Source organism: Carassius gibelio, chromosome B12 (genome assembly GCF_023724105.1).
Source record: "Carassius gibelio isolate Cgi1373 ecotype wild population from Czech Republic chromosome B12, carGib1.2-hapl.c, whole genome shotgun sequence".
NCBI classification, from domain to species: Eukaryota; Metazoa; Chordata; class Actinopteri; order Cypriniformes; family Cyprinidae; genus Carassius; species Carassius gibelio.
In genome coordinates this window covers 6,144,280-6,157,004 of record NC_068407.1, presented here as the reverse complement: position 1 = coordinate 6,157,004, position 12,725 = coordinate 6,144,280, and the positions used below count along the sequence as shown (strand labels likewise).

Here is a 12,725-nt window from a genome sequence, read left to right as displayed (position 1 = left end):
CGTTAATGAGCGTGTCCGTGGCGGCCTGGCAAATTTCGATGATTCGCCATGAAACAGGAAGTTGCTATAACTCAGACATACAATGACCAATCTGCCCCAAACTTCACATGTTTGATGAGACTCCTGACCTGAACAGATTGACATGCCCATATTCAGTTATAGTCATAGCGCCACCTACTGGCAACAGGAAGTGACATATTTTACACTGCGATTAACTACTCCTAGAAATTTTATGACTTCAATGTATTTTTTGTGGTCAGTCTAATCTAAAGGCCTGTGCGATGTTAAGTTGTGAAGATCTTGAGTTTTCGTTAAAAGGCGTGTCCATGGCGCTGTCACGAAGTTCGATGTCTCGCCATGGGAATAAAAGATGTTATAACTCAGGCATAAAATGTCCGATCTTCCCCAAACTGCACATGTGTGATAAGAGTCCTGGCCTGAACACATCTGAAGGCCAAAATTCCATCAGGTGTGGCAAAATGGCTCGATAGCGCCACCTATACACTTTCAACAGAGTGCGCCTCGAGCTATGTTTCACGTACATGTACAAAAATCGGTATACACATGTAACACACCAATACCTACAAAAAAGTCTCTTGGTACGAAATCCGAATCCCAACAGGAAGTCGGTTATTTAGAATTTTCTCTGCAAAATTGGCGTTGTTTTTGCCATTTTCAGGGGTTGTACTTTAACGAACTCCTCCTAGAGATTTATTCAGATCAACACCAAACCTGGTCAGTGTAATCTTAAGCCCTTTGCGATGTTAAATTGCGAAGATCTTTAGATTTCGTTAAAGGGCGTGTCCATGGCGGCTTGACAAATTTCGATGTTTCGCCATGAAAAAGGAAGTTGCTGTAACTCAGACATACAATGTCCAATCTGCCCCAAACTTCACATGTTAGATAAAACATCTGCCCTTAACAGATCTACATGCCCACATTCAGTTATAGTCATAGCGCCACCTATTGGCAACAGGAAGTGACATGTTTTACGCTGCAACAAACTACTCCTATAATTATTTTGAGATTAACATATATTTTGTGGTCAGTCTAATCTAAAGGCCTGTGCAATGTTAACTTTTGGAGATCTTGAGTTTTTGTTAAAGGGTGTTTCCATGGCGGCATGACAAAATTTGATGTCTTGCCACAGCAAGAGAAGTTGTTGTAACTCAAGCATAAAATGTTCAATCTTCCCCAAACTTCACATGTTTGATAGGAGTCCTGGCCTGAACACCTCTGAAGGCCAATATTCCATTATAATGATAGCGCCACCTGCTGGCAACGGTAAGATTGGCACATATATGGGATATACTTTGATATATTCCACTTATATTTAGGACATTAAATGCATATTTCTCAACGTTCTCCTTTTTACTAAAGCCACACGATGGCGGTGAGCCCGGGTGCGAGGGCCCGTTCATCGCTGCTTGCAGCTTTAATTATTATTATTATTAGGGCTCAAGCCCGAAGGGGCGAAGAGCCCTATTGTTCTTCTAAGGATTATTCTTATTATTATTTTTTTTATTTTTTATTAAACCTTCCGGGGTTTTTTGGGGGCCTTAACATGCTCAAAAACTCTTGAAAATTGGCACACACATTGGAATCTGCGGCCATCAGGACGCCGCAGAGGCTGGGACCCGGGCGTGGCACAGGGGCTCTACAGCGCCCCCTGGAACACAGTCAGAAATCTTGAACCATAGCTCACACACACTTGCATATATTTATATGAAACTCAGTACACTTGTAGATCTCATTGAGCTGAACAACTTTCGCGCTTTATGTCATAGGCTCCGCCCAACAGGAAGTCAGCTATTCAGGGCTGTTTAAAAAAAGCATGCTCTGGTATTTGAAATACTCCTCTGAGGTTTTCAACCCGTTCGCCACGAAACTCGGTGAACATGATCTCAAGACATTGTGGATGAAAAATTGCGAGGGGATTTTTGATATCTCGAACGGTTTGCCCGTGGCGAGGCGTGGAACTTATGGCGAGAAATGAGAAACAGGAAATGTCTAATAACATCCACATACATTTCCTGAATTTGATCAAACTTCATGGGTTTGTTCGTTGTATGATACTGATTGTATATATGTGACTATTAAGAGTCAACGTTATAGCGCCACCAACTGGCAGCAGGAAGTGTGTCATTTTCCAAATGCTTTGAATTCAGCATCTTATTTTTACTCGATTTACTTAAAACTTCATCAGAATAATGACAAAACACGGCCGATGTAAATCTGTTGTGGGGATATTGATATCTGATATAGTGTTGCCATGGCAACGTGTCAAACTTGAATGTTCTGTTATGGTGAGTTTGAGGCAGACAACAAGCTCAGATTTACATGAAACTCAAAACACATATCAGTATTCTTGATAGCTAGACAATGGCAAAAGCTTTTAAAAGGGCGTGAATGAGGCACTCTATAGCGCCACCTTTTGTCAAAAGTGGGGGGGTTAGTTTTAGCTACAGACACCAAACTCGGTACAAAAATTGTTCTTATCAAGACGGACAACTTTCTAATTCACAGTCATCAGCTACGATCAACAGGAAGTCAGCTATTTTGATTTGAATGTGGATTTTTTTTTACATTTAGCTGTGAATTAATGCATACTGCTCAGAGGAGAGTAACACTATACACACAAAACTTTGTCTACATGATGCCAAAACATTTTAAACAACTTAAATTGCCAATGGATTTTGGATAGCTTGAACGGTTTTGCCGTGGTGATTTTTTTAAATGACAGTAAAAATGAAATTTTTAATTGTCCTGCATTTTTAAATTCCAAACACTTCAAAACCTTTTTTCATACAGAAAAAAAGTCATTCTGAGTAAATATGGATAGTTTCACGACTTTACAACACTGTATGGATAACAGAAAATTAAAAAACTGTCAGACATCTCATCTCACTCTGTCCCTCTGTTTGAGTATATGTGCTTCAGACTTCCATTGTCTGAGAGAAATAGCGCCCCTACAGGTTCAATTCCCGGACTTTTACTTTCACTTTTAAATCGGTTAAAAATACAAATAAATACTTAGATTTAATTCACACTGACAAGCTAAACCAACATATCTGATTATTACCGGTTCAGGGCTCATGGATAAATAATTTCTGGCCAGAGATACGTGAGAAATAGGAGAGATGAATCGAGCGTCTGGAGTAAAGAGCTCAGAAAAAACGAATTTATTCCTGTTTTAAAGCTTTTAAAAATAAATTATTACAGCGATATCACACAATCAACCAATTAGAACACACCAAGAGCTAAATTCAGATGTTTTTGAACTGTTTGTGTGAAAATGGAATATTTGTGGCTGCCTATCTGAAATCACCGCCTCCGATCAGCGCGTACAGTGTCCAGCTCAAAACAAACGAATTTATTCTTGTTTAAGAGCTTTTTTAAATAAAATATTACCACAAATGCACACAATAAACCCATTGTAACACTACAAGAGCTAAATGCAGGTGTTTGTGACCAGTTTAAGAGTGCAAGACTATTTGAAAGCGCGACTGGCAGAATAACATATCTCTCGAGCTGCAGGATTCTGCCTTTCGTCGTACGAACAAACACATAACGGACAAGATTATTTCAAAATAGCTTGGCGAATTTAAACGAAAACAGCCACGTGAACATAAACTGTTGAGAAATATATCTGAAGTGGATCTACTGGATTTTAATATTAAGTGACCGCATATACCAGCTGCTTCTGTCTTCAATTTTAATCTATACAAAAAATGAAACTCATTCATCTTGTCTGCTTTTTTAATGTGTGTACGTATGTATTTTTTATTTTGCTCTAACAAGAATTAATCTATATTTAATTAAATCAATTACATTTTATTTTACATTTTATTTGTCCATTTCTGCATCTAAACGCCTAAAAACATAAAACATGATCTATTATACTATTGTTAGCAATTTCTTTATCGTCCAATTTTTCTGGTGTACACACTTTTATTTTCATAATAAACTTGTTTGTTAGATTATACACAGTTACAGTGGTCTATAATAAATATTAACAGGTTTTATTCAAGCTGTTTAGAATGATTGCAGTAGGCTAATTTTTTTAAACGTAAATCCAAAAAAATAAATAAAAAAAATAATAAAAAACATTGGAAAACAATAACTGTTGTACTTTTTTATACATTTTGTATAATTTCATAGTTTATGCATTATAGTTATGAAAACAAATAAATGTAGCCACTCACATAGAAATAGGCCTTATCCTTTTCTGACAGTTTTAGGGATTTTTAAAAATCCTAAAAAACCTCATTTGTGCTGCAAATAATAATTTCAAACTCAAAAAGTAAATAGTCAGTTCATGCTTTATAAAGCCTTGTCCCAGTCAGTAGTAAGCAGTTTATAAATACAGCTATAAATAGCTTGTTTTTGGTTTATAAGCACATTTATTAAAGAAGGAGAGTAAAGGATCAGTTATCTTCCTATGAAAAATAAAAAAATAAAAATAAACAAACAACAACACAGATTGATACAGAACTCAGAAATTCTATTGTGGATTTATGATAAAATCAGCCTGTAAATGATTTCATACTCCTCCAAGAAGACACAAGTAGTTCACACCAAACTTTTTTTAACATGAAGCCAATATACTGAGATGTTAAATTGTGAATGGGTTTAGGATAGCTTAAATGGTGTGGTCATAGCTATTTATTAAAGTAACATAAAAAAATACAATAGTTATTTTACTATATCTTTAAAATTTTTCATTCCAAACTCTTCATAATTTTTTATATACGTAGAAGTCATCATTTGAAGGAAGCACAGTAAGTTTCATAGCTTTATCATTTTCAAGAGCCAGCATAAAATTAAAACTATCATAACTTATAAATGAAGCTTGCAATTCTTAGTACCAATAATGGCCACCAGATGGAGGTATAGGATTACTTTTAAATAATTATTGTAGAAACAAGTATGATTTAAATCATTTATAGAAATCTTTCAAAGAAAAATAATATGTATTTTATGTATTTTACTGATAAAATGACCCTCACTTAATTAGAATAACAAGCTGAAATATTGTGAACTGTATATTAAGAATAATTCTTTATAGGCTTTATGGACAGACACGTTTTGAGTGACTCTTGAAGAATCAGCACCACATCCTCTTTTACCACTGTTTAAAGAATTTATCTTACAGAACAGGTGCGAATGAATTTTGGATAGCTTGAATGGTTTTGTCGTGGTGATTTATTGAAATAACAGTAAAAAAGTAACCAGTAAATGTCTTTTATTTTTTTAAAGTGCAGCTTCTGAACACTTCAAAAAAATGTACACATAGAAGACAAGTCATTCTGAGGAAATATGCATAGTTTCATGACTATACAACACTATATGGATGATAGAAAATTAAAAAACTATCATACATCTGATGTCACTCTGTCCCTCTGTCACTGTGGGTAATGTGTGTGTGTGTGTGTGTGTAAGTGAATTAGGTGTGAAACTATCAGGGAGCATTTAGTCTCCAGCGCCAACATTTTACAGAACTGCCACTTTCCTGGAGTCTCAGAATTACAATGTGTCAGGTTCTGAGAGATCTAAGATTCCAAAAAATGATTTAATTAGAATACCATGAAGTATTGTGAAATACTATATATTAAGTCTTTATATATAGGCTTTATGAACAGATTAGAGTGACTCATGAAGGACCAGCACCACCTCCTCTTGTCCGATGGTTTGAGGAATATATCTTCCAGAATCCGGGATTAAGATTTAGGAGCTCTTTTTTATTCCACCTCCTTTCCTGAAAGTCTGTCTTGCAGAATTGACTAAAAATTAATCTTCACATTAATTCCTAATTATTTTGCAATTCTTTTTGTCAGTTATTCTTGACCTGTTTTTTTCTTCTTCTTTTCTGACCTCATGACCCAGTCAGCATTTTTTGTACAATGGCCAAAACTTATCAATTTCTGTATTGCATTTGTGTTTGATATTTCTCACAGGCTTTACAGAGTTAAAACTCTTTTTTTAGCGCATTTCATCTGTAAAAGAAAACATGCCCAATAATTCTGCACACATGAAAATAAGGAGTTTTTCTCTTCCAGCTTTCCTGGACTATTGTATAGCACTCATAAATGATTAAATAAAAAATAATGGTAGTTATTAAGATTGATATGGTTTGGAATTGGTAAAATGTGCTTGGAAAAAAATCACAATAAAACAATGTTTTAATGTTTAAGTTTGGAATATTAACTGACATGAATGAATGCTATATAAATATTGTTCATGTTAACATAATGTTTAGAAATGAAATATTATTGTAAAGTGTCACTAAAGTTATATATATTGTTCTGTGAATGTGATTTTAAAGTCTTGATGATTCAGATTAACCCTTTAACTGCCATATCCTTTAAAACCTCACTGCCAGAGGGATATTGTGAATGCATGTGCCCGCTGGGCACAGTTTACCTGATGCCACCGGGGTGGCGATGGCATTGGTGGCTTGAGCCCGCCATCGCTGCTTGCAGCTATATTTAGGGCTCAAGCCCAAAGGGCGAGAGGCCTATTGTTTTCCTTAGGATTATTTTTTATTATTATTATTATTATTATTATTATTATTATTATTATTATTATTATTTTCCAACGTCTCGGGGGCTTTTGGGGCCCTTAACGTGCTTAAAAAGTCTTGAAAATTGGCACACAGATTGGAACCTGCGGCCATTAGGGCCGGGCAGAGACTGATACACGGGCGTGGCACAGGGGCTCTACAGCGCCCCCTGGAATATGGAGGGCCATATATCATACATTCTTGCTCGTAGACGTATGAAACTCGGTACACATATAAATCTCATCAATCCAAACAACTTTTGTATTGCATATCATAGGCTCCGCCCAACAGGAAGTTGGCTATTTAGGGTTTAGTATTCAAATTTTTCGTCAAAGTTGTGGGGGCTTTTGGGGTCCTTAACATACTCAAAAACTCTTGAAAATTTGCGCACACTTTGGAATCTGTGGCCTTTAGGAGCCTGCAGAGGCTGGGACCCGGGCGTGGCACAGGGGCTCTACGGCGCCCCCTGGAACACAGTCAGAAATGTTGATGTATAGCTCACACATACTTGCACATATTCATATGAAACTCAGTACACATATAGATCTCATCGTTCCAAACAACTTTCGTATTGCATGTCATAGGCTCCGCCCAACAGGAAGTCAGCTATTTAGAGTTATGTAAAAAGCGCATGCTCTGGAATTTGAAATACTTGTCATAGGTTTTTTTCTCGATTGCCGCCAAACTCGGTCAACATGATCTCAAGACACTGGGGATGAAAAATTGCCAGGGGATTTTTGATATCTCGAACGGTTTGCTCGTGGCGAGGCGTTGAAATTATGGCGAGAAATGAGAAAAAGGAAGTGTCTAATACCGTCCACATACATTTCCTGATTTTAATCAAACTTCATCAGATTATTCATTGTATGATGTCGATCGCATATATGTGACTATTAGGAGTCAAAGTTATAGCGCCACCAACTGGCAGAAGGAAGTGTGTCATTTTCAAAATGATTTGAATTCAGCATCTTATTATTACTCGATTTGCTTCAAACTTCATCAGAATAATGTTAAAACACAGCCGATATAAATCTGCAAGGGGGATATTGATATCTAAAAAATTTTTGGCGTGGCAACATGTCAAACTGGAATACTTCTCAGGTGATTTTGAGGCAAATAACACTTAGAATTTCACAAAACTCTGAACACACATCAGTATTTCTGATAGGAACTTAAATTGTGAATGGATTTTGGATAGCTTGAATGGTTTTGCCATGGTGATTTTTTTAAATGACCTTACAAAGGGAATCATTATTGTATTTTTAAATTGCAGCTTCCAAACACGTCAAAGAATTTTTTCATACAGATGAAAAAGTCATTCTGAGGAAATATGCATAGTTTAACGACTTTACAACACTGTATGGATAACAGAAAATTAAAAAACTGTCAGACATCTCATCTCACTCTGTCCCTCTGTTTTAGTATATGTGCTTAGACTTCCATTGTCTGAGAGAAATTGCGCCCCTACAGGTTCAATTCCCGAACTTTTACTTTCACTTTTAAATCGGTTAAAAATACAAACAAATACTTAGATTTAATTCACACTGACAAGCTAAACCAACATATCTGATTATAACCGGTTCAGGGCTCATGGATAAATTATTTCTGGCCAGAGATACGTGAGAAATAGGAGAGATGAATCACCGCTGTGACCACGAGCGTCTGGAGTAAAGAGCCCAGAGAAAACGAATTTATTCCTGTTTTAAAGCTTTTAAAAATAAATTATTACAGCGATATCACACAATCAACCAATTAGAACACACCAAGAGCTAAATTCAGATGTTTTTGAACTGTTTGTGTGAAAATGAAATATTTGTGGCTGCCTATCTGAAATCACGCCTCCGATCAGCGCGTACAGTGTCGAGCTCAAAACAAACGAATTTATTCTTGTTTAAGAGCTTTTTTAAATAAAATATTACCACAAATGCACACAATAAACCCATTGTAACACTACAAGAGCTAAATGCAGGTGTTTGTGACCTGTTTAAGTGTGCAAGACTATTTGAAAGCGCGACTGGCAGAATAACATATCTCTCCAGCTGCAGGATTCTGTCTTTCGTCGTACGAACGAACACATCACGGACAAGATTATTTCAAAATACATAATAGCTTGGCGAATATAAACGAAAACAGCCACGTGAACATAAACTGGATCTACTGGATTTGAATATTAAAGTGACCACATTTACCACTTGCTTCTGTCTTCAATTTTAATCTATATAAAAAAGGAAACTCATTCGACTTGGCTGCTTTTTTAATGTGTGCGTATTTATTTATTTACCTTTTTATACATTTTGTATAATTTCATAGTTTGTGTATTACAATTATGAAAACAAAAATAAATTTAGCCACTCACATAGAAATAGCTTAGGCCTTAACCTTTTTCTGTCAGTTTTAGGGATTTTTAAAAATCCTAAAAAAAACTAATTTGTGCTGCAAATAATAATTTCAAACTCATTTGATACTGACCTATGACATCCTGTGACATTATATTTATTTGAATTTACATAATCTCATAGATGTAACAGTAAATCTGTTCAGCTCACAGATCAATACTAAGCTGTAATGCAAGCAGAACTTTCACAAATGCTTATGAGTCATTTAAGGATTTGATAACACTGTAAAATAATGTCTAATTTGTTAACATTAGCAAATTCATTGATAACACTTTATAATAACTGCACTCATTAGTAAATAGTCAGTTCATGCTTTATAAAGCCTTGTCCCAATATTAATAGTCAGTAGTAAGCAGTTTATAAATACAGCTATAAATAGCTTGTCCTTGGTTTATAAGCACATTTATTAAAAAGGAGAGTAAAGGGTCAGTTATCTTCCTATGAAAAATAAAAGATAAAAATAAACAAACAACAACACAGATTGATACAGAACTCAGAAATTTTATTGTGGATTTATGATAAAATCAGCCTGTAAATGAATTCATACTCCTCCTCATACTACTCCATACTCCTTTTTCAACATGATGCCAATATACTGAGATGTTAAATTGTGAATGGGTTTAGTATAGCTTAAATGGTGTTGCCATAGAGATTTATTAAAGTAACATAAAAAATACAATAGTTATTTTACTATATCTTTACAATTTTTCATTCTAACTCTTCATAATTTTTTATATAAGTAGAAGTCCTCATTTGAAGGAAGCACAGTAAGTTTCATAGCTTTATCATTTTCAAGAGCCAGCATAAAATTAAAACTATCATAACTTATAAATCAAGCTTGCAATTCTTAGTACCAATAATGGTCACCAGAGGGAGCTATAGGATTACTTTTAAATAATTATTGGAGAAACGAGTATGATTTAAATAATTTATAGAAATCTTTCAAATAAAATAATATGTATTTTAGGAATTTTACTGATAAAATGACCCTCACTTAATTAGAATAACAAGCTGAAGTATTGTGAACTGTATATTAAGAATAATTCTTAATAGGCTTTATGGACAGATACGTTTTGAGTGACTCTTGAAGGTTCAGCACCACATCCTCTTTTACCACTGTTTAAAGAATTAATCTTACAGAACAGGTGTGAATGAATTTTGGATAGCTTGAATGGTTTTGTCGTGGTGATTTTTTGAAATAATAGTAAAAAAGGAACCAGTAAAAAAAAGTGCAGCTTCTAAACACTTCAAAAAAATGTACACATAGAAGACAAGTCATTCTGAGGAAATATGCATAGTTTCATGACTATACAACATTATATGGATGACAGAAAATTAAAAAACATACATCTGATGTCACTCTGTCCCTCTGTCACTGTGTGTGTGTGTGTTTGTGTGTGTTTTAAGTGAATTAGGTGTGAAACTATCAGTGAGCATTTAGTCTCCAGCGCCAACATTTTACAGAACTGCCACTTTCCTGGAGTCTCAGAATTACAATGTGTCAGGTTCTGAGAGATCTAAGATTCCAAAAAATTATTTAATTAGAATACCATGAAGTATTGTGAAATACTATATATTAAGACTTTATATATAGGCTTAATGAACAGATTAGAGTGACTCGTGAAGGACCAGCACCACCTACTCTTGTCCGATGGTTTGAGGAATATATCTTCCAGAATCTGGGATTAAGATTTAGGAGCTCATTTTTATTCCACCTCCTTTCCTGAAAGTCTGTCTTGCAGAATTGACTAAAAATTAATCTTCACATTAATTCCTAATTCTTTTGCAATTCTTTTGTCAGTTCTTCTTGACCTGTTTTTCTCTTCCAGCTTTCCTGGACTATTGTATAGCACTCATAAATGATTAAATAAAAAATAATGGCAGTTATTAAGATTGATATGGTTTGGAATTGGTAAAATGTGCTTGGAAAAAAATCACAATAAAACAATGTTTTAATGTTTAAGTTTGGAATATTAACTGACATGAATGAATGCTATATAAATATTGTTCATGTTAACATAATGTTTATAAATGAAATCTTATTGTAAAGTGTTACTAAAGTTATATATATATATATATATATATATATATATATATATATATATATTGTTCTGTGAATGTGATTTTAAAGTCTAGATGATTCGGATTAACCCTTTAACTACCATATCAAATTCAAGTTCTAGTTCAAGTTCAATTTATTTGTATAGCGCATTTACAACAGCCTCCTGGCTGACCAAAGTGCTTTAACATAAGAGCAAGAATATTACACATACATAAAAATAGACCAGACAAAAAAATTAAAACCATCCATTTCAAAATGTAGCATAACACAGTAGTCAGTACACTAAGGAAAATAAAAAAGTTTTTAGCAAAGATTTAAAAATAGACAAGGAAGGGGCCAGTCTGATCTCTAAAGGCAGGGTATTCCAGAGTCGTGGCCCAGCCACTGCAAATGCACGCTCCCCTCTACGCTCCCCTCTATCCTTTAAAACCTCACTGCCAGAGGGATATTGTGAATGCATGTGCCCGCTGGGCACAGTTTACCTGATGCCACCGGGGTGGTGATGGCATTGGTGGCTTGAGCCCGCCATCGCTGCTTGCAGCTATATTTATTATTATTATTCTTCTTCTCCAAAATGAATCGCATTTTTGAGGGCCTAAACATGCTCGAAAAGTCATGAAACTTTGCACACACCTCAGAACTGGCGAAAATTTACGTCTGATATGGGTTTCAGAAGTGGGTGTGGCAAAATGGCTCAACAGCGCCACCTATACATTTTCAACGGTGTGCGCCTCGAGCTACGTTTCATGTACATGTATGAAAATTGGTATACATATGTAACTCTCCAATACCTACAAAAAAGTCTCTTGGAGCAAAATCCGAAACCCAACACGAAGTCAGTTATTACTAATATTATGAGCAAATTTTGTGTAATTTTTGTCATTTCCATGCGTTGTATTTTAACGAACTCCTCCTAGAGATTCATTCTGATCAACACCAAATTTGGTATGCCTAATCTGAAGGCCTTTGCGATGTTAAATTGCGAAGCTTTTGAGTTTTCGTTAATGGGCGTGTCCGTGGCGGCCTGGCGAATTTCGGTGATTCGCCATGAAACAGGAAGTTGCTATAACTCAGACATACAATGACCAATCTGCCCCAAACTTCACATGTTTGATGAGACTCCTGACCTGAACAGATTGACATGCCCATATTCAGTAATAGTCATAGCGCCACCTACTGGCAACAGGAAGTGACATATTTTACACTGCGATGAACTACTCCTAGAAATTTTATGACATCAATGTATTTTTTGTGGTCAGTCTAATCTAAAGGCCTGTGCGATGTTAAGTTGTGAAGATCTTGAGTTTTCGTTAAAAGGCGTGTCCATGGCGCCGTCACGAAGTTCGATGTCTCGCCATGGGAATAAAAGATGTTATAACTCAGGCATAAAATGTCCGATCTTCCCCAAACTGCATATGTGTGATAAGAGTCCTGGCCTGAACACGTCTGAAGGCCAAAATTCCATCAGGTGTGGCAAAATGGCTCGATAGCGCCACCTATACACTTTCAATAGAGTGCGCCTCGAGCTATGTTTCACGTACATGTACAAAAATCGGTATACACATGTAACACACCAATACCTACAAAAAAGTCTCTTGGTACGAAATCCGAATCCCAACAGGAAGTCGGTTATTTAGAATTTTCTCTGCAAAATTGGCGTTTTTTTTGCCATTTTCAGGGGTTGTACTTTAACGAACTCCTCCTA

At 35.5% G+C, this 12,725-nt stretch overlaps 1 protein-coding gene across 2 annotated transcripts in view; it reads right to left on the bottom strand.

The window, feature by feature from the left end:
* Positions 1-12,725, bottom strand: part of LOC127968867 (fatty acid synthase) — a 45,182-nt gene that overhangs the window by 5,333 nt on the left and 27,124 nt on the right. The gene's annotated exons all lie outside the window — the stretch shown is intronic.